General features: G+C 47.4%; 1 protein-coding gene across 1 annotated transcript in view; it reads right to left on the bottom strand.

The window, feature by feature from the left end:
* The window catches only part of LOC142583192 (uncharacterized), a 77,969-nt gene extending 68,394 nt beyond the window's left edge, over positions 1-9,575 (bottom strand). The window contains exon 1 of the mRNA XM_075693547.1: positions 9,524-9,575. The gene's annotated coding sequence lies outside the window, so the exon portion shown is untranslated. The remainder of the gene's footprint in view (positions 1-9,523) is intronic.
* Positions 9,576-19,897: the final 10,322 nt, after the last annotated feature.

The following is a 19,897-nucleotide window of genomic DNA, read 5'->3' as shown; positions in this document are numbered from 1 at the left end:
GCGCGGAACGCATGATGGTCAATGAGCATGCATGTGTTCATGGTGACACGTCGCCAGCAGCTGCTTCAAAGATTCAGACGAAGGCGTGATTGTCGTGACAACGTCGGCTATGTCCTTCGAGCCCTTTCCCTGTTTACAAATGAAATTCGCGCATTGATTACAAAAATATTGCGGATTACTAAAGCTTCAACGGTCTGGCCAGAAACCAAGTTGCACGACCGTCATCGCTGTTCTGAACATCCAAGAAATAAAATTTATTGAAAAGCACGTATGGTGTCTGAATGAAAACAACACCAGGAAAACGACACACGTGTCGATGTATTCCCCTCTGCAGTTAGAATGAGACACGGACGCGAACAAATCTTCGGTCACCGTAATGTTATGCGAAAGGAAATATTTGCGTTGTATCCAGCAATAAGTCCCATCGACGTAGATAATGGATTCTTGATGAACAGAGTCAAATATAACTGACAGAGAAGACGAAAGCATGCTGACCGCAGCGTAACTGCCTAATTCGCGGCCGCTTGCCTCCGAGGATTTCCATTATGTTCGAAGGGTTACTAGCTTCATTTATCACACCCACTGAACATGGAAAGAGGTGCTTAAATCAGGCGGTATTAATTACTGCCATCGAATCTCGAAGCGCGAGGAGTCGAGGGAGTAAAAGAAAAGAGTCAGGAAAGAAAATTCTTCAGAAGACATCCCTAGTGTATGTGCAGGTAAGCGAAGCTTTCTGTTCTTAAACTCGGCAGGTTGTTTTCGAGCACTCCAGAGCCCTCTGGAAACGTGCATTACGCTCGACTGGTCAAAATCAAGCGTTCTAAACACATTCAGCTGCTTCGTTTGGAGCACCGTGCTGCAGCTCGGAGCTCTCGCAGGCGTCTCACGTTCGACCAGGAAACGCGACCAAGATATGATGGAGTTCGGGTCACGTGGGTCCTGCAGCTTCCATGCTTGTCATGGCGTCAGCCGCGGTGACATGCTCCCGCGCCTGCGCACCTTGTTTGTTTACAGCCGATGAAATGCAAACACGTTTCCTCTTACAGACTCCGACTGCTCTGGCGAGAGGCTGCAAGTTCCGCTTGCTCATGCTTTCTCTGGGTCTGATGATGAGTGGGCTCCGCATCATTGCACACGGAGTCATAGCGTGACAGGGACCAGCCGAATGTTACATGACTTTAAATCACGGTGCATTTAATCCCGACACATTATGTGTACAATGTGCAGAACACTTCATTTACAGATTCCTGTATTGTGGCCCGATAAGACACGCACAGCCAATTCCCTCGGCCACCATGGCAAACCTCGCAGAGCGAGTTCAAGTTTATCTGCATATAAACGCGTTGAATTTGAGAACACGTACGACGTGCTGAACATTGAAACGCGCCAAAGCGCCACAGCACAGGACACCTATATAAACTTAGAGAACGGAAACTGTGCCTCCTACAGTGCAAAAGAAGTAAGAGTAGTGGTAGCATTGTCAACTAACATATGCGACCGAGAGGTGGCGCTGGCAAAATGAAAATTAATGTCATCATTAATTAGTGAGCAATATGGCCGCTGCGGTAGCGGCTGACGGGGCTCGATCGCCGCGCAGCTCTCTCGCTGGTTTTGGGAGTTTTGTTCCAGCTGTCGGGGCGGTATTCGTGTGTACGGTACTCTAACATGACTACATATATATTTGCTATGCAGCCAGGTGACCGAAAGGCCTCAACTGGCAAACAAACACTTTAAAGAAGTAAGCTTACATTGTTTATTGTCAATGGTGAATGAAGCAGTACATGCCCACAATTTTCGTGCATGTCAGGTGGAGTTAATGATGTCAGTCACAGAGTTTACAACCAACAGAAACATAGATAGTCATCTATTTAATGGAATCGAAAGCTTAAATCGAGTGAAGTTTTCTCATCGTGTTCGGCGTGCCGCTATAACACGGAGAATGAAGCTTCCGACAACGATATTTATGCTGAGCTACCCTCGTACATTTACTTCGTACAGCGCTGCTTGACGCGTTTCATACAATATGTCTATTGTCTGCGCTTGTTGATTCAGCTAGAGTAAAAAATGAAACAAAAGTGCTAGGCAAATATGTACCGTTAGCAAGACAAGCTCGAGCTGCAATGTCATATTGTTTTCATAACACGTTGTCGAGAGGCACGAAGTGTAGGGGGGGGGCAGTTATGCTAAATTTTACATCACATATTATCCGCTCTACATATTTCCGCTGTAGATTTGGTGTTCAGGTAAGTCAGTAAAGGTTGTGACACAAAAATCTGGGGGCCTTTGCTCCTTGAATATGTGAGTCTGCCTGGGCACAACGAAGGAGGTTTCTTAACGCGTGTTGCATGGGTTTGTCCCCTAGGCACGCCGGCATTGCGGAGTGCGGTCCTGTTTGGTTACGCTCCGCCGCTGGCTGCCCGCGCGGTGAGGCTGTGGGCACGGACGCCCCATTTGGGGATCGCTGTGTCTGAACGGGCAAGGTTCTGACTGATGTTGTAGGAATTGTACGATGTTGTATGAGTTGTATATTTTTCCCCCTTCCAGAGAGGGGTGGGCTTTTTGTTCGTGACGATAGATTGCATTTTTTACAAACACTGCTCCAGAAGGGCACTTGTAACCGGCAAACGGAGGCCTCAGGAGAGAACCTTAGGTTATGTTAAAGCAGGCGGCGCAGGATCTTCGGTGCACCCAAACGTAAGCGGCGGCATCAAAGCTGGAACCCGGGCGGCCCGTGGGTTGGGGCCGCGGAGGCCGAAGCGTGCCTCCGCGGCCACAACCCGGTCTCTCTAAGGCTACTCACAGCGTATTTAAGTGTGAATAGCATTAGAGAGATCGTATGTCCCTGTCTGACGCCTTTCTTTATTGGGATTTTGTTGCTTTCTTTATGTAGGACTACGGTGGCTGTGGAGCCGCTATAAATATCTTTCAGTATTTTTATACGGCTCATCTACACCCTGATTCCGTAATACCTCCACGAGTGCTGAGGTTTCGACTGAATCAAACGCTTGCTCGTAATCAATGAAAGCTCTATATAAGGGTTGTTATATTCCGCACATTTGTCTATCACCTGATTGATAGTGTCAAAATGGTCTATTGTTGAGTAGCCTTTACGGAATCCTGCCTGGTCCTTTGGTTGACAGAAGTCTAAGGTGTTCCTGATTCTATTTGCGTTTACCTTAGTAAATACTTTGTAGACAACGGACAGTAAGCTGATCGGTCTATAATTTTTCAAGTCTTTCGTGCCCCCTTTCTTATGGATTAGGATTATGTTAGCGTTCTTCCAAGATTCCGGTACGCTCGAAATCAGGAGGCATTGCGTATACAGGGTGGCCAGTTTCTCTAGAACAATCTGACCACCATCCTTCAACAAATCTGCTGTTACCTGATCCTTCCCAGCTGTCTTCGCCCTTTGCACAGCTCCCAATACTTTCTTTACTTCTTCCAGTGTTACTTGTGTGATTTAAAATTATTCCAGACAATTCTCTTTTCTATTATCGTCGAGCGTGCCACTGGTACTGAATTAATCTCTATAGAACTCTTCAGCCACTCGAACTATCTCAGCCATATTAGTAATGATATTGCCGGCTTTGTCTCTTAACGCATACATCTGATTCTTGCCTATTTCACTGCTTTTAGGCTTCCTCCGCTCCTGAGAGCATGATCAATTCCGTCCATATTATACTTCCTTATGTCAGCTGTCTTACGCTTGTTGATTAACTTCGAAAGTTCTGCCAGTTCTATTCTAGCTGTAGGCTTAGAGGCTTTCATATATTGGCGTTTCTTTATCAGATCTTTCGTCTCCTGCGATAGCTTACTGGTATCCTGTCTAACGGAGTTACCACCTTCTATTGCACAATCCTTAATGATGCCCATAACATTGTCGTTCATTGCTTCAACCACTAAGGTCCTCTTTCTGAGTTAAAGCCGAATACCTGATCTGCAGCTTGATCCAAAATTCCTCTATTTTCCCTCTTAGCGCTAACTCATTGAACGGCTTCTTATGTACCAGTTTCTTCCGTTCCTTCCTCAGGTCTAGGCTAATTCGAGTTCTTACCCTTCTATGGTCCCTTAAGCACACCTTGCTGATCTCATTTCTAGTGTCGCCATTCAGGCTCCTCCACGCCCACTTTCGGCTATCCCGCTTGCGGAAGAAGATATTCATTATCCGCATATTATTCTGTTCTGCAAACTCTACTAATAAGTCTCCCCTGCTATTCCTAGAGCCTATATGCCATATTCACCCACTGACTTCCCTCCAGCCTGTTTCTTGCCTACCCTGGCATTGAAGTCGCCCATCAGTATAGTGTATTTTGTTTTGACTTTACGCATCGCCGATTCCACATCGTCATAGAAGCTTTCGACTTCCTGGTCATCATGAATGGATGTAGGGGCATACCCTGTACGACCTTCAATTTTTACCTCTTATTAGGTTTCACAACAAGACCTGCCACCCTCTCGTTAATGCTATAGAACTCCTGTATGTTACCAGCTATATCCTTATTAAATAGGAATCCGACTCCTAGTTCTCGTCTCTCCGCTAAGCCCCGGTACTACAGGACGTGCCCGCTTTTTAGCACTGTATAAGCTTTTCTTGTCCTCCTAACTTCACTGAACCCTATTATATCCCCTTTACTGCCCTCTAATTCCTCCAATAGCACTGCTAGACTCGCCTCACTAGATAATTTGCTTGCGTTAAACGTTGCCAGGTTCAGATTCCAATGGCGGCCGGTCCGGATCCAGGGATTCTTAGCACCCTCTGCTGCGTCACAGATCTGACTGCCGCCGTGGTCAGTCGCTTCGCAGCTGCTGGGGACTGAAGGCCGGGTTTGATTGCTGTATTCATATGAATACACTGCACCTACTGTACCTACTGTACAGTACGTACAGTAGGTATCACTGCCCCAGTGTACCTTGCCCCACTGTACCTTCTAGCAATTGAAAATACGCGCCCGGGCCGCTGTATCCCAAAAGTCATCTGCGGCGGGGACAAAGTGCGCCGCGCACTGTGTTAGCGTCGCTTAGTTTACGTTGATGCGAGACGCAGCACATTGGTAAATTCGCTCGCTGCTGCGGTCGCGCTTCCTCACCCCAGCGTTATGGCAGCGAGTTTCCGCGGTCATCGAGTGAGATGCTTCATGTTTGCTTGTGCGCGCCTGACACCATGCTGAGTAATTTAGTTAGTGTGCCTATGTTTAGAAGTTAATATGGCCAATAAAGCTACTATCCTTAGTTCGTATAGGTGTCCACTAATTTGCTATCGCAATCGATCCTTCGCCTTTCGGGCGAAACTGCGACTTTCTTTAGCCTTTGAATGGTAGGCTGGAGAAGGCAAATCGACCACCTATTAGACTTTTTTTGGGTGTATGCGTCTGCGCATCGGGAATATTTCGTTTTCGCGCAACGTGTTTCAAAACGTGCGACCCTATTTTACGTTAAGTCTTTTAATTAAGCATAGCTGTATATGGCTAGCCGATTCGTCCGTCCGCCGGTCTGTCACCTGTACGCCGAAAACTCCTCCGGCGCAACCCCATGCGCATGCGCAAAGAAAAAAGAGAGGCGCGCGATTGGCTGTTCCAGTAGTGACGTCGTTGCTCTCTGTCGCAGCCGATCGCGCGCACAGCAGTTACTCTCGGCCTCTGAAATGGGTGGGCCACGCGTCATGCGTACTCCTGAGGAGTATGCAGCTATCGATCAGCAACGCCGAGAGCATAACCGGTAACGAATTTGTCTACGCCGTGTCGATGCTGCAGCCTGGGCACAAGAACAATGTCGTGCAGCCGAGCGCAAGTAGAAACTGTGTACCGAGGATCCGGCAGCATACCAAGCCGTCGTTTAATGAAAAGTTGGGATGAACCCAGTGATAAACACCGCGGACGCAAGTTTCAGCTTTGCTGGTTCTCTATATGCAAGGAGTGCTTGGGCGGTGATTTTAGTCGTTAAATAGTAAATTGGAAGTGGCAAGGCTATTGGCTATTAGTTTTTTTTTTGTTGTGTATGTATTTGTATCGGGAATATCACTTTTGTAGAACAATCGGAGCGTGGCCACGTGTTTGAACACGTTGTGCACACGTGCACACGTGTTTATTAGGATCTGAAGATATTTACCCAGATGTCGGTTTAGGTTCCTCTGGCCTCTTTGAAGCCTTTGGGTTCAGAGATATCCGGGAGAAAGTAAACATGTCCGCAATAGATATTAGTAAGAAGCGATCGGAGGTTTGGTGGCAGAAAAGTAGGGAGACCAGCGTTTTTTTAACAGTGGTAGGCAGGACATTAGGCAAAATAAGAAGAAGAGGTTGGCAGCGCAACCCACCACCCCGTTTCAAAGGGGACACTGATAGCATCCATCCATACATCCGTGCGTCTTGAAACCGGAAGGAACGGAAGGATGAACGGAATTGAGCAGAAGATTGATTCGGGCACCTAGCCAAAGAATTCTGCTGAAGAAAAGTATCCACAAATGCGGTAGTTTGTAGCACGCATAGCAGCTCCGGATGGCCAGAAGGAACAGCGCTCTGTCAGCGTCGCATCACGGTGGAGCATAAGATGAGACTGCCAGGAACAAGGACATTAGCCAGCGCCCAGTGGCATATTACATAACGTTCGCTTGACGCCTACTGCTCACACTAGGGCGCTGCGTCAGGCACACATCAGCCGAGCCGGAATGCTAGTGCGCCTACAGACTGCGTGGGCACCACGCTCACGCCTGCAGCGTAAGGCAGAATGCTTTCCTTGCTCCGCCATCGAGGTGATTGGGCGTAGCGTTCACGTCGCATCTACTTCACTCGGGTTCGTTTTTGCAGCCAAACGTCCTCCTCATCTCTGGAGACCCTCTAACCCTCCGCGCGCGAGCTGCGCATGCGCCGTCCCTAGGACAGCAGGACAAAGGCGGCGGCGGCACCAACGGCGTTCATGCATTTAGAGCATTCGTACAATTCCTATCGGAATTACCTATTCTAGTCGTCGTATATTTTTCGCCCTCCCTGAGAGGGGTGGGCTGCCGTTTCACTGCAGAGGCCTATACACCGGGCTGCGATAAAGAGCTAAGCCTTAGCGCGCACAAATGAGCTACCGGTGTGAGAAGTAAGAATTTCGAATACGATTTGATTTATATATTTATTTAGCTATTTAGTTAGCCATTTAGTTAGTTAATTAGTTAGCTATTTAGTTAGTTAGTTAGTTAGTTAGTTAGTTAGTTAGTTAGTTAGTTAGTTAGTTAGTTAGTTAGTTAGTTAGTTAGTTAGTTAGTTAGTTAGTTAGTTAGTTAGTTAGTTAGTTAGTTAGTTAGTTAGTTAATGTTTAACGTCCGAACAACATAGTGGCTATGCGTGGTGTCAATGTGGAAGACTACGAACTAATCTTCTTCACCTTGGGACACCAACTTGCACTTACATCTTCTACATGAGCCTTTTTGCTGTAGAAATGCTACCGCCGAGGTGAGTAAGTCCATGACTTCGAGAGTCGAATGAATTTTTTTTTAAATTGTCTATTCTATACGCCAATTTAGTGTACTCATCCTTCTAATATTTGCTTATTACACTAATAATACTTATTAAATATAAACTGCTACTTTCCATTACTCCAGCACTTCTGTGTCGAAAATTCGTCGTATGTGTCACAGCTCTACCCCGGCATACTGTTGTCCCCAATCCAACCGAACACGTTGGGAAATAAATAAATTCTCCAGAAAGCACCTTTCAGAGTGAAAGGTCATAGCCACAGATCGCATCGTTGTTGGGCAGATAGTGAAGGTGAATGAACTTTCTGAGAAATTAGTTTTATCACTATGGTAATGGAAAGGTCAACTGTATATAATGGTGACGTTTTACAAAATCAGCAAGTCATTGTTGAAGCAGTTGACGAGAGCGTTGAAACCGATGCCAACAGTATAGTTTCCACAGTGTTACACAAACTCAGAGCTTCTTGGGCCTGAGCTTCAATACAGCAACTGAGAGTAATACCTACACCACGTTAATTTCTCATTAGTCATTCGGACTTTGTCTATGGCTCAGCTTAGCATTCCATTTCTAGATGAAGCTTCACACGTAGCTCTGGTTGTTGAAGAGTAGTTAAGACCAATTCTGTTTGAATTGCACTCGCCACTTTGACATCCGCTTGCAAGGAAATATAGTCGGTTCCTCCGCAAATCATGACGCGCTGTTTACTACTTAGGTTACCACTTGTGACAATCTTTAGCGGATCGAAAGGAGAATTGAACTGAACAAAGGCGGTTAAGATAGGTGTTTTACGGCGTGCAAAAGAACGGGAAGCGTGAATAGCGGCAAGTGTGAACAGAACATTTGCACTGGTGGACTTCACTCACCTGTTGAGTAGCTCATTGAACATACTGATATGTTTTGAACTTCATTATAAACAATCTAACAAAGACATGGACAAAGAGCGTCATGCCACAACGGCTCTGCTTTTTGTTCACTCAGTTTGATTTGACACCTACCTTTTCATTGCATAGGGTATAGCGTGTACGAGACTCCCGTAAACAATGATATATCCGGCTTTGGCCAGAATTACATATAAAGAGTTACCGCTGATAGCACGGCAACTTGGCGTAAATGAGCGCATATCTACTTCAGCGCATTGCAGCGGGTGCTGATGCCACCAGAGCTTCGCATAGCTCAGTGAATCAAACATATTCGGGAAGCAAGCAAGTGAAATAACCGAATCTCGAATTACCAACCGGCAGCGCATACAAAGTTAGGACACCGTCCATGATGGTGTCGACGAAATAATTGCGGCTATTCCGTTGAGGCGTTGCGTTGGCATGTTTCATAGTACGTTGAGTGACCTAAATAGTCACTCTGTGGTGCGATGACAATCATATTATTTATTACCGTTTTAAGGAATATTCACTGCATTCATTGTAACAAATATTGCGGTGCTGCTTTCTTGTCCACGTTAGGTTAGAGCTTTCCCTGATAATATTAACCTTTAATATTAACCTTTATATTAACCTTTAATATTGTGCCTTTTAGAGCTACTCGGGTGTTGTCGAGTTTATGTGTAATATTATGCTGTGTGCGTGCGCGTTGGACAGGGTGAAGGAGGGGAGGCCTTAACACTATGTTACCGCACAACGACGGATGCCTCTGTCCGTAACTCAAGACGGGGGCCGACCGCTAGGATGGAGAGGCACACTGTGGAATAAAAGTTGCATAAACAGGGATAGTGTGCCTCAGAAAGGCTCGCCAATGTTTCGATAGGCGGACCTACTGAAACGTTCACCAGCCTTTCTGCGGCACTTTATCGCTGTTTATGTATCTTCTGTCCATAATTTTGTTTCTGTGTGCGTATGAAACATTTATTTCCCTTTAAAACAAGGGGGGGGGGGCAGTCTTTAGCTGCACATGCGTCGGTTGACCATCTAAAGTGCTGAACATGCACGCAAAGCACGTGTACAGACAGGCTGCGTGTGCAGAAGCAAGAAAAAAACATCACGAGAAGAACTCGCGACCTAATGACAGAAAGCACTGGATAAACTGCGAAGAATTTCACAGGAGTAAACGCTCACTTGGCAGGTCAACATATGTTCCCTGCGTTGCAGTGGCCACGACATTGTCACCTGAAAGCAAAGATAACCACCACCAATGAAGTGAAATGAAGTGAAATTTCGTAACTCATAGTTTCGCCCAACACCAGTACCAGTTTCAATCAAAATAATTTGGTGGTGCTTAGGACTATCCCAGTAAGAAATATCTTTTTTGAAAGCTGAGAGTTCATTCCAACAAAACGCCGAATATATTTTTATGTGCTGTATATTATAATACAAAATGCTGATTTACTCGCGGAAAAACAACGCCAAGCCCATAGTAATGTTTCTGGTATGCAGGAGCGAGATTTCAGTTCTGCTAAATCCAGTACTAATTAGTCTTTAGCGCAAACATTCTTTTTTACTAATGCACTCTCTTGGCCGGCAATAAAGGTCAACAAGATGTTTTCATTTATACTTATGTGAAATGGTGTTTCGGCTTCGTTGGGTCAACGTGCTGCCCCATGTTAAATTACGTTTCAGATAAAGTCCTGAAACAAAGCTGTATTCTTCGGCATGTCGCAGGGCTGGAGCAGCTAGTCAGCCCGTCAAATCTCAAAGTGTATGCTTAACGCCCCTGTCTTGCCCGCATTCTTTCGTCGAAGCACCCAATTTACGTGGCATGCACAATGTCACTATTGCGTCACGTAAAAGCAGATGTCACCGTGGTCTGTCAGACAATAGGAACACGTTAGTTCCTGAATTCACTGTTGTTAGCAATATATAAAATTATCTCAATTTCCACTTTAAATACACGACATTCAAAAGAGAAATGCGGGGACTGTACTTTGCATGGATTATTTACTTTTTCATTTTTTGTGTGTGTGTCTTCGTCACTGGGTCGCACAAAGCTGCGCCCGTGCTATCTCCGGGATCAGGCACCGATCACGTGGATCACAATAAATAAACAGAGTAGAAAACACTTCTTACAAAATACGGTTTCAGTTGCTAAAGATATGTGCATATAAGATTAAGCAAAGTAACATATTCCCTAAGACAGCGCAAATTCAAAGCGCAGCTTAGCCCAACCGTGCTTGCCGCTTCCTTCACATTTCTCAAGGACCTGCTTGGAAAACACTACCGCTGAAGACGTATGACTTATAGCGCCCCATTTGAGGGAAAAGGTTACGTCTGTCGGCATACGACGTAGATGTTGCCAGTTAAAAATTAAATTATGGGGTTTTACGTGCCAAAACCAGTTTCTGATTATGAGGCACGCTGTAGTGGGGGACTCCGGAAATTTCGACCACCTGGGGTTCTTTAACGTGCACCTAAATCTAAGTACCACGGGTGTTTTCGCATTTCACCCCCATCGAAATGCGGCTGCCGTGGCCGGGATTCAATCCCGCGACGTCGTGCTCAGCAGCAGAACAACATAGCCACAGAGCAACCACGGCGGGAATGCTGCCAATTGTATCAGTGAATAGGCCTCCAACCGTATAGACTCGTGTAAGTGCCGCACTTCTATCAATTTTACGAGGTGGGGCCATTACGAGAGGCCGAATATTTTCGTCGAAATGGTGCCAATGTCTTTAGCTCGATTCCCAGACCAAAATTCCGTAGTTATGCGTTAATATCTTGAAAGGTCTCGGTACAATTCCTCGCAATGATAACGAAAAAATGATGAATTGCTTATACCAATAGCGGTTGTACAGTGGGGTGCCTTTGCCTAGAGTGTAATATCTTTACCGACACTTCTACGCACATAAATAAGTTTAATTTAAAACAGAAATGCTGACAAATGTAAAAATAGGTCAAAATGTTGCGTTGGAAAGTAACAGAGCGTGATTACACATAACCTAGAGAATTTCGAGGAACAAGTGCGGGAATGCTTATCCCGTCACAAGCACCAATACCAAATCAACTTATAATCAGCGGAATTTCTTTGCAGGACACAGAAAGCTGCTTTTCTTAGAATGATCTGCTTTATCCGAAGGGGCCCGTCATACTCGATCGTGACAATTTGCCCCTTCCTCCCCCTTAACCTGCAATATGAAGCTAAAATACCTAATCATCGCGTTATTGCATCCTGCTATCCCGCCATCCCACTTTTTTACATGTAGCGTGAAGACCACATGACACCGACATCACGTATTCAATGATATCGGTCGGGAAGTGGTTCGCCAACACATTTCACCACAAATTGGCAGTGACAATACTGAGCAACTTGAAAAAAGTCTCTCTTCCACCTAGTTTTTTACCTTGCTCTAAAGGCAGAAGCGGGGAACGCCTAGACGAACACCTTGCCGCACAGCTCTAAACTTGTAAGAAATCTCATGGCAGCTGCGACAAATAACAATACGACCCACGAACGTTCTCTCCGCCATCACCCCCAATGTTTTCTTAGTAATAGCAGTCATGCTAGGAACCTTTACGCACGCGAATTCTGTCTTCGCGAGCACAATATAAATACACCTCACGTATTATTTCAAGCGCTATAGATTCATTTAGCCGCTAGGGATTTTAGCGCCGGAGTTGACACTTCTTCTAGCCGTGGAAACATAAATTGAGCGAACGAACGTATTATTGGGTAGGCGATGGCTCTAAGGCTCAAGAGTGTTTCACAGTGTGATTTCGCAGGTGCGGCAAATGCAGCATCGGTCCCTTCACTTGTGCAATTTTTCGGTGCTCGATTCTCTCTAAGGTCGCAAACGTGGCATGGACAAGGAACGAATAACATTGCGGATTTGTTATACACGTGACTGTGGCCGTCCTTTTGTTTTCATAGAGTAACGAGTTCAAACACGAAAACGTTTTCTGAATATACTTTCTAGATTGTTTGACTTTGTTCTCACCGAAGCGGGCTGAAAAAGTATACTCCAAGAATGATTCAGTCTTTCACTAGGTGCTTGTAAATTTGAGAATGGGTGCCGCTGCCATCGGTATATGTGTGACGGCAATACTAAGTTCGCAACTGCTGAAAACACAGCTGCGAAAAAAAAGCAGTGCAACACCGCAGCAAGTGAAACATCCAATTATTTGCGAAAGCGCACAGGGAGAAAGTTTTCCATTTTTGTCTCGCATGTGGGAGGACCGCAGTAGAATCTACAACCGGCGTAGGAGCCAGAATTCCACGATTTCATGGCAAAGGCACGCAGATATTTCAGGGCAGCGTAATCGGTGGTCATCCGGGAGCGCCCGAATGCCCCATCCACTCGTACATAGCCATCGTACAAAAAAATTAGCGAAAACCTGCGCAAAGCATGCACATGTTGCTCACCAAAGTAGCCGGGGTAGTAGTCCATCTCAACGCCGTACTGGTAAGAGTTACTGAGGGACGCCGCGACGACGTGTAATAACGCGATTCAGGTCAAGGGCTGAGATTCTTCGTCTTCTTCTTCTTGTTGTTCTTTGCACATGCACGCTCATTATCGAGCTTGGCAATGGCATGGTGATGATGATGATTCCTTCTCTAATAGCACAAAGTCAACGTGAGATTAGACCAAGAACACGGAAGTAATATGATAAAAAAAATTGTTCAATTGCAAATTGTTTATGCTTTTATTGCTTGAAACAGTTTTATTTTTCAGTCCTTTCCAACACCCCAAAGCCACTCGCGTAGCTCCTGCAGTGCAAGGTAAACAAAATTTTTCGCGGCGGTATCTGTAGAACAGTGTTCTCCAAAAAGAGAAGAATACATCCGTAAGTCCTGTTCGTGTTTGCTTGTAAGTTGTGGCTAAATAAAAAGCTCACATCAGTTAGCTCCACCATCGTTTTAATAAGTCTAATAGCTGTCTCTTGCAACCGTTCTTTTACGTATCGGCTCCGGTGGCCGAATATCTTGGTGCAGCGAAAGGCAGAGCGCGAGTGATGCCGGTCGCAGCAGCTGACCAGTGTGATGTGATCGTGATACCATAGAGTCGAGCCATGTGTCGCCACCTTCCACCCTCTAACCCTGTTCACATTCATCTATCACCTTTGTTCCCACTTACCTCTCCCTAGTGACATTGATGATGATGATGAAGCCTCAATCAATGGCACAAACCCACTATGGGGGATAGGCCACGAATCGGGTGGTAATATGATTGAATAAATGAAAGAATATAGTTAATAATTAACTAACACAAAAAGTAAGATAAATATATAATCCAAGATGAAAAATGAACTGTGACTACATGAGTAAAACTAGTGATCAATACTATGGTAAACCTTGCGTTGATAGGAATACTAAAAAAAACGAAGAAAGAAAAAAAGAGAAAAGAAAAAAAATAATAAGAAGAAAAACATATACTTAAACTTGGGTAAGCTAAATTTTTGAATAGTAATACTAGAAGGATTTAAACTGTGCGTTTGTGCTTTTACTTTTTGAATTTCCTAGACTGGAAGTACAAGTAAATCAGTTGTGGAAACTAAGAACTATTAACAAGGCATTCTTTTTGTGCCGCATAGAAACTTATAAATGGCTAGGCAAACGTCCCTGTGGCTGTATCCCAATACTGTTGCTCCAAGGGAGGGAATAGCAGTGCTGTTTAAAGGCAATCATAAATTTTGAAGTCGGATTTCTAGACATATTTTTCGATGAACAGAAAATCGCCGACAGGGTAATAAAATAATTATCTATAGATACCGGTTCATTGCAGATGTTGCTTAGAGGGGATACCGCCAGAGCACACCTGCGCAAGTAAAAATTAAGTGTTGGAATACGGCAACGCAGCCTAGCAAATAAAACTTCGAATTTCCGGTTAGGACACCATTTCCGGTTCTAAGATTAATTTAGGTGCAAGAAATCTGTACATTTTGCTAATGACAGTGCTTTTTTGTCTTCGCTCAAAGAAAATTGTCTATATCTTGCTGCAGTGGCGTGCGCCGTTGCCGACAGCACAGATAGCACAGGACCTGTTAAAGAATTGCTCCCATTAGGGCTGCTCTTCTTCACCTCAACTTCAGCCCCTCCCCCTCCCCCCAGATCACTCGTTGATTGGTCAGCGACGCGCTCGCTAAGGCGTCGGCGTCACGCCTGTCTACTGGCGTCGCTTCCGGAAAAACGGGTGCTACGCATTATTTAATACGTCACCAAATATCACTCAATGAATTTTTATCTAATTACCTAAGGGTGCATGCGCTACGTCCGTCCACGTCCTGTCCTTCCTTAATATCGTGTTTGTAAAACTGAGCGCAATATAACCGTGAACGTTCACCAACTAGCCCCCTTCATCGCTTTACTAAGTGCATGTTGACATTTACCAACTGTAGATGGTCAGGTTGCAAAGGCATATCCACTTGGAACAAATTTTGAAAACGGCACCGGTTTCGAGATATGCGCCGTGAACTAACTGATCTTCTGCTCAATTCTGCAACAAACCGCCGTTTTATGCATTCAAGGATAAGAAAATTGATGAGCCATTCCACTCTGTGATGGTGAATGACCAGCGAAGCTGTTTAGTGCACTTCACAGAGGTGACCCACAATACTGAACAAAGGTGCGAAAATATATATTGTCCTGAAGTGTGGTCGTCGTGCCTATAAAGGTACGCACACACATTCACGTATCACCTCTGTTATTATATATGTCCGTCACGAAATACAAACAATGGCTCATACCCCCTTAAGCAATGGCTCATACCCCCGTAAACGTGGCCTCGCCATTACGATGAGAGAAAAGTGAAATGCTGCCCTGGAATGGTGAGCGGCAACAGCCAGCTGTGGAAGACGACGACGACAAACGCGTGAGCAGTGGCACTAGCGTGTTTGGGCCGAGACGGTTTACCCGTTTTACAGCGATTATGTGTATTGTCACGTGGTAGTGACGTATAAAGAAGCAATACCATAGAGAGGAGGAGGAGGAATAAACTTTTATTGTAGAACCAGCACTTTATGATGGCCGGGCCTAAGCCTCCCACGAAGGGACGTCGAGGGCTTGCCTCGCCGCCGCCTCGCGGGCGTGCTGGGTCGCCCAGGTTTGGTCGTCGAGGGCGGAGCTCCGCAGAGCCTCATGCAACCTCGACGAGAGAGTCGTGGTGTTAGTCTGGGTGTACTGTGCTGGGCACTCCCATAGCATATGCGGAAGCGTAGCCGGGTGAATTCCACAGCACCGGCAGTTGGGGGTAGTGTAGACGTCCGGAAATATAAGGTGGAGGCGGGCGGGTGAAGGGTACGTGTTTGTTTGTAGTAGACGCAGGGTGGTAGCCTGCGCCCGGCTGAACTTTGGGTGAGGCGGGGGGAAGATTCGGCGACTGAGGTGAAATGCCTTAACGAGATCGTTATAAGTTGTCAGACTGTCCCTGGTGTCCAACTCATCTCCAGTGACTCCGGCGCGGTTGACTAGACCTCGCGCAATGGAGTGGGTGACCTCGTTGAGATTGGGGAGGTGTGGGTGGACAGGGCCCGCATGGGCCGGGATCCATGTTAGGGAGATTACGCTGTCTTTAGAGTGTGGTGCCTGGCAGAGGATGCGAAGAGCTTGGGGAGAAATACGGCCTTTGCTGAAGTTAGTAACGGCTGAGCGAGAGTCACACACTATGGTGTGACAGGTGGGATCCAAAGTGGCCAGGGCGATGGCCACTTCTTCAGCCGTCTCGGAAGTGGGGGTAGTGACGCTGCAGGCGTGGTGTAGGGCTCCATCGCGTGTGGCGACGGCCACAAATCGTGTGCCATGGGAGTATTGGGCTGCATCAACAAATGTGACGCCAGGTACGTGGGCAAGGGCTTTTATGATAGCTCCGGCCCGAGCTTGGCGCCGGGCCCTGTTATATTCAGGGTGCATATTTCTAGGGATAGGGTCTGTGTAGATCCAGCTACGGATGTCGGTCGGGATCGGTTGTTTGGGGCCCTGTTGCTGATGGTAGGTGAAGCCAAGCGTGGACAGAATAAAGCGCCCCGTTTCAGTAAGGGTGAGCCGTTCAAGCTGAGAGCGTTGTTGGGCTTCAATGAGTTCGGAGAGGTTGTTGTAAACTCCCAGTTGGTTGAAGAGTTCAGTGCTGGTGCAATGCGGGAGCCCAAGTGCTTGCTTGTAGACCCCTCGTATGAGGGTGTCGAGCTTGTTTTGCTCAGCCCGGTACCAGTTGAGGTACGCAGCAACGTACGTAATGTGGCATATGACAAAGGATTGGACGAGTCGGAGAAGGCTTTCTTCTTTGAGTCCTCCTCGTCGGTTAGATATACGTTTAAGAAGTCGTAGGGTGTTTTGCGATTGGGCACAGATCTTGTTGAGAGCCAAGGCGTTAGAGCCGTTGGTAGAGATGGTGAGACCGAGAACCCGGATACTAGGGACGTGTGGGATAGGACTGCCATCTTGAAGGCGTAGGGTGATGGCGTCACAGGGTCGGTGATCAGATTGGTGTTTGGGAGGGCGACCCCGCTGAACGGGCTTGTATAACAGAAGCTCCGATTTAGCCGGCGAACAGCGCAGTCCGGTCCCTTGGAGATAGGCTTCAACCGTGTCAATCGCCGTTTGGAGGGCTGATTCCACTTGACCATCACTGCCTCGGTACGACCAGATGGTGATGTCGTCGGCATAGATGGTATGGTTGATATTGTCGACTTGCTGTAGGTGCTTGGCAAGGCCAATCATGACTAAGTTAAATAGCATGGGAGAGATAACTGAACCTGGCGGGGTGCCTTTGCTGCCAAGGGGAAGCTGGTCTGATCGTAAATCCCCGGCCGAGAGGGTAGCCGTGCGATTGGAGAGAAAGTCACGGATGTAATTGTAGGCTCGCTCTCCCAAGTGGAGGTTGGAGACCTGGTCAAGGATAGCTGCATGGGAAATGTTATCAAAGGCTTGAGTGAGGTCGAGTCCGAGGATGGCTTTCATGTTACGGGAACGATCGTTTAGCACTTGATGCTTGAGCTGCAACATAGCGTCTTGAGTAGAAAGGTGAGGGCGAAATCCAATGATGGTGTGGGGATAGAGAGAGTTGTCCTCGAGGTGACTGTTGATGCGTGCTAAGAAGGCGTGTTCCATCACCTTGCCTACGCATGAAGTGAGGGAGATGGGCCTTAAGTTATTGAGGCTAGATGGTTTGCCAGGCTTTGGGATTAGGATAACGTTGGCAGTCTTCCAGGCGGCTGGAAGGGCACCACCGCGCCAGCAATCGTTGATGTAGTCAGTCAGATGGGACACGGACTCGTCATCGAGATTGCGAAGGCTTTTGTTAGTGACCCCGTCTGGCCCTGGAGCAGAACGACCGTTAAGCTTGCGTAGAGCGGCATGTATTTCAGATACGCTGAAATCGGCGTCTAGTGTAGGGTTGGGGCTACCAATGTAATTGCTGTGTGGACTGACTTGTCCCCTGGAGATATATCTGGTGCAGAGGTAGTCAAGCACCTGTTGTGGACCTTGCTTAAGGGTCTCCGTATAAAGGAGCTTCTGCAGCCGATCCTGTTGGGTGGTGCGGGTGGTGGTATTATCAAGCAGATGTTTGAAGAGTTTCCACGAGGAAGGGCGATAAAGTTGTCCATCCACCGTGTTACACAGCTCAGTCCATTGTTGCCGGCTGAGGGTTTGACAATGCTCCGCGATGGCTGTGTTCAGTTTGGAGATCTTAGTTCTAAGGCGACGGTTTAGGCGCTGCCCCTTCCATCGAGCTAGGATAGAGGCTTTAGCCCCCAGAAGATGGGCGAGGCGGCTATCCATGCGTTCAACTGAGGCATCTGTAGTTACCACCCGAGTGGCCGTTTGAACATCAGTGCGTAGCGCTTGCATCCAGGTGTTAATGTCGGTAATGCCTTCTGCTGAGGTAGAACCTATGCGTATTTTTCGAAAAACGTCCCAGTCGGTAATGGTGAATTCTTTAGTGGGGGCAGGGGCGGCAGCGAGTTGGGGTAAAGAGAGAGAGCAAGGATATAATGGTCGCTGCCCAGGTCTTGCTGGGTATTGGCCCAGTGTGCATCGTTGATATGTTTGATGAAGGTGAGGTCGGGGGTAGAGTCCCGGGTAGTGGAAGTGCCGAGGCGTGTAGGAAATGAGGGATCCGTGATGAGCGTAAGGCCTAAGTCGTGGTAATCTTGCCAGAGGTTGCGAGCTGCAGCTTCCGTGCGAACGTAGCCCCAGCCTGTATGGGCGAGGTTGAAATCACCGCCGATGAGTAGGGGGTGCGTTCCAGCTACGTGAAGAGCCTTCTTAAAGAGGGTGAGGAAGCGACACCTTGCTTTATCCTTGGGGCTATTGTAAATGTTCAGAAGGAAGATGCATTCTTTCCGTTTACGATTGGGAATTAATTCGAGGAATAGATGTTCGATGTGAGGACTATTGAGATCATGTTCAATAACAGGAATACGACGCCGTACTAGGGTGGAGACCCTGTGAAGAGGGTGGGTGGTATGGAAGGTTTGATAACCGGGGAGCGTGGTCGGGGCGTTGTTGGTTTCTTGAAGTAGGATAGCATCCGGGCGGCGGGTATGTTGGCGTAGGTATTGATTGAGTACCGGTTGTTTATGGTGAAAGCCTCGGCAGTTCCACTGCCAAATGAGGGCGTCTTGATTAGTGTGAGCCATGATGGGAGATGGTGGATGTCGCCATCGGCGTCCCGGAAGGGTCGCAGATGGGGGCGGCATGGCTAGGAGGCGTGAGAATATGAGTTTCCAGGTTGGTCACGCGTTGGACAATACCAACGAAGGCTTGCTGGATGGAGTCCAGTGCATGTTGGAGAGTGCTAATAGTTGTTTGAAGTGAGATGAGCATGTCTTTGACTTCAGAGCGGACCTGGCCCGTGGCTCCATCTTGCAGGGCTCTCTTCTTGGGGGCGGGAGTCGAGGGGGCCTCCTGACTAGGGGCAGGGACGTTCTGTGCGATAGGTGTAGGGGCTGGTGTTTGGGACTGTTTGAGGTCTCTAACCTCCTGCGAGAGTTTAGTGAGGAGATCGCGTAGGATGGCGTTCTCGCGCTTAAGCTGAGCTATTTCTGGGTTTTCTGGTGAAAGAGGAGGGTAGGTGACTTGTGTGTTGGCGATCTTACGACCCTCTCGCGAGGTGCCCATGAGAGCGTCTGCGAAGCTCACCTTGCTGTGGTTGGTAGATGTGATGGGTGAAGCCGATGCAGACCGGGATCTTGAGCGTTGTTGCCTGGATCGAGATGGAGTTCTGGAGCGGGAACGGCTCCCCCTTGACGGTGTGCGGGAGCGTGGCCTGGTTCTGGTGCTGAGGGTGGAGGGGCCGGCTTGTTTATAGGTGGCTTGGCTGGTTGTTCGTCGTTCTCCGATACGCTTGCGGATGACGTACGGGGTTTTATATCGAGCGGCACAGCTTTTGTCCGCGGTGAGATGGGGACCACCACAGAGCGTGCACTTAGGGTTACAGTTATGGTCGGCGGGGGGGTTGCGGACACCGCAGCCCCGGCATATCTTGTTATTTGGGTAGGGACAAACGTCCATACGGTGTCCGAGGCGGCCACACTGGTAACAAATATCAATTTGCTTCCGAT

This window comes from Dermacentor variabilis, chromosome 5 (genome assembly GCF_050947875.1).
Source record: "Dermacentor variabilis isolate Ectoservices chromosome 5, ASM5094787v1, whole genome shotgun sequence".
Lineage (NCBI taxonomy): Eukaryota > Metazoa > Arthropoda > Arachnida > Ixodida > Ixodidae > Dermacentor > Dermacentor variabilis.
The sequence above is the reverse complement of the archived record's forward strand: the minus strand, read 5'-3'. Positions and strand labels throughout refer to the sequence as shown.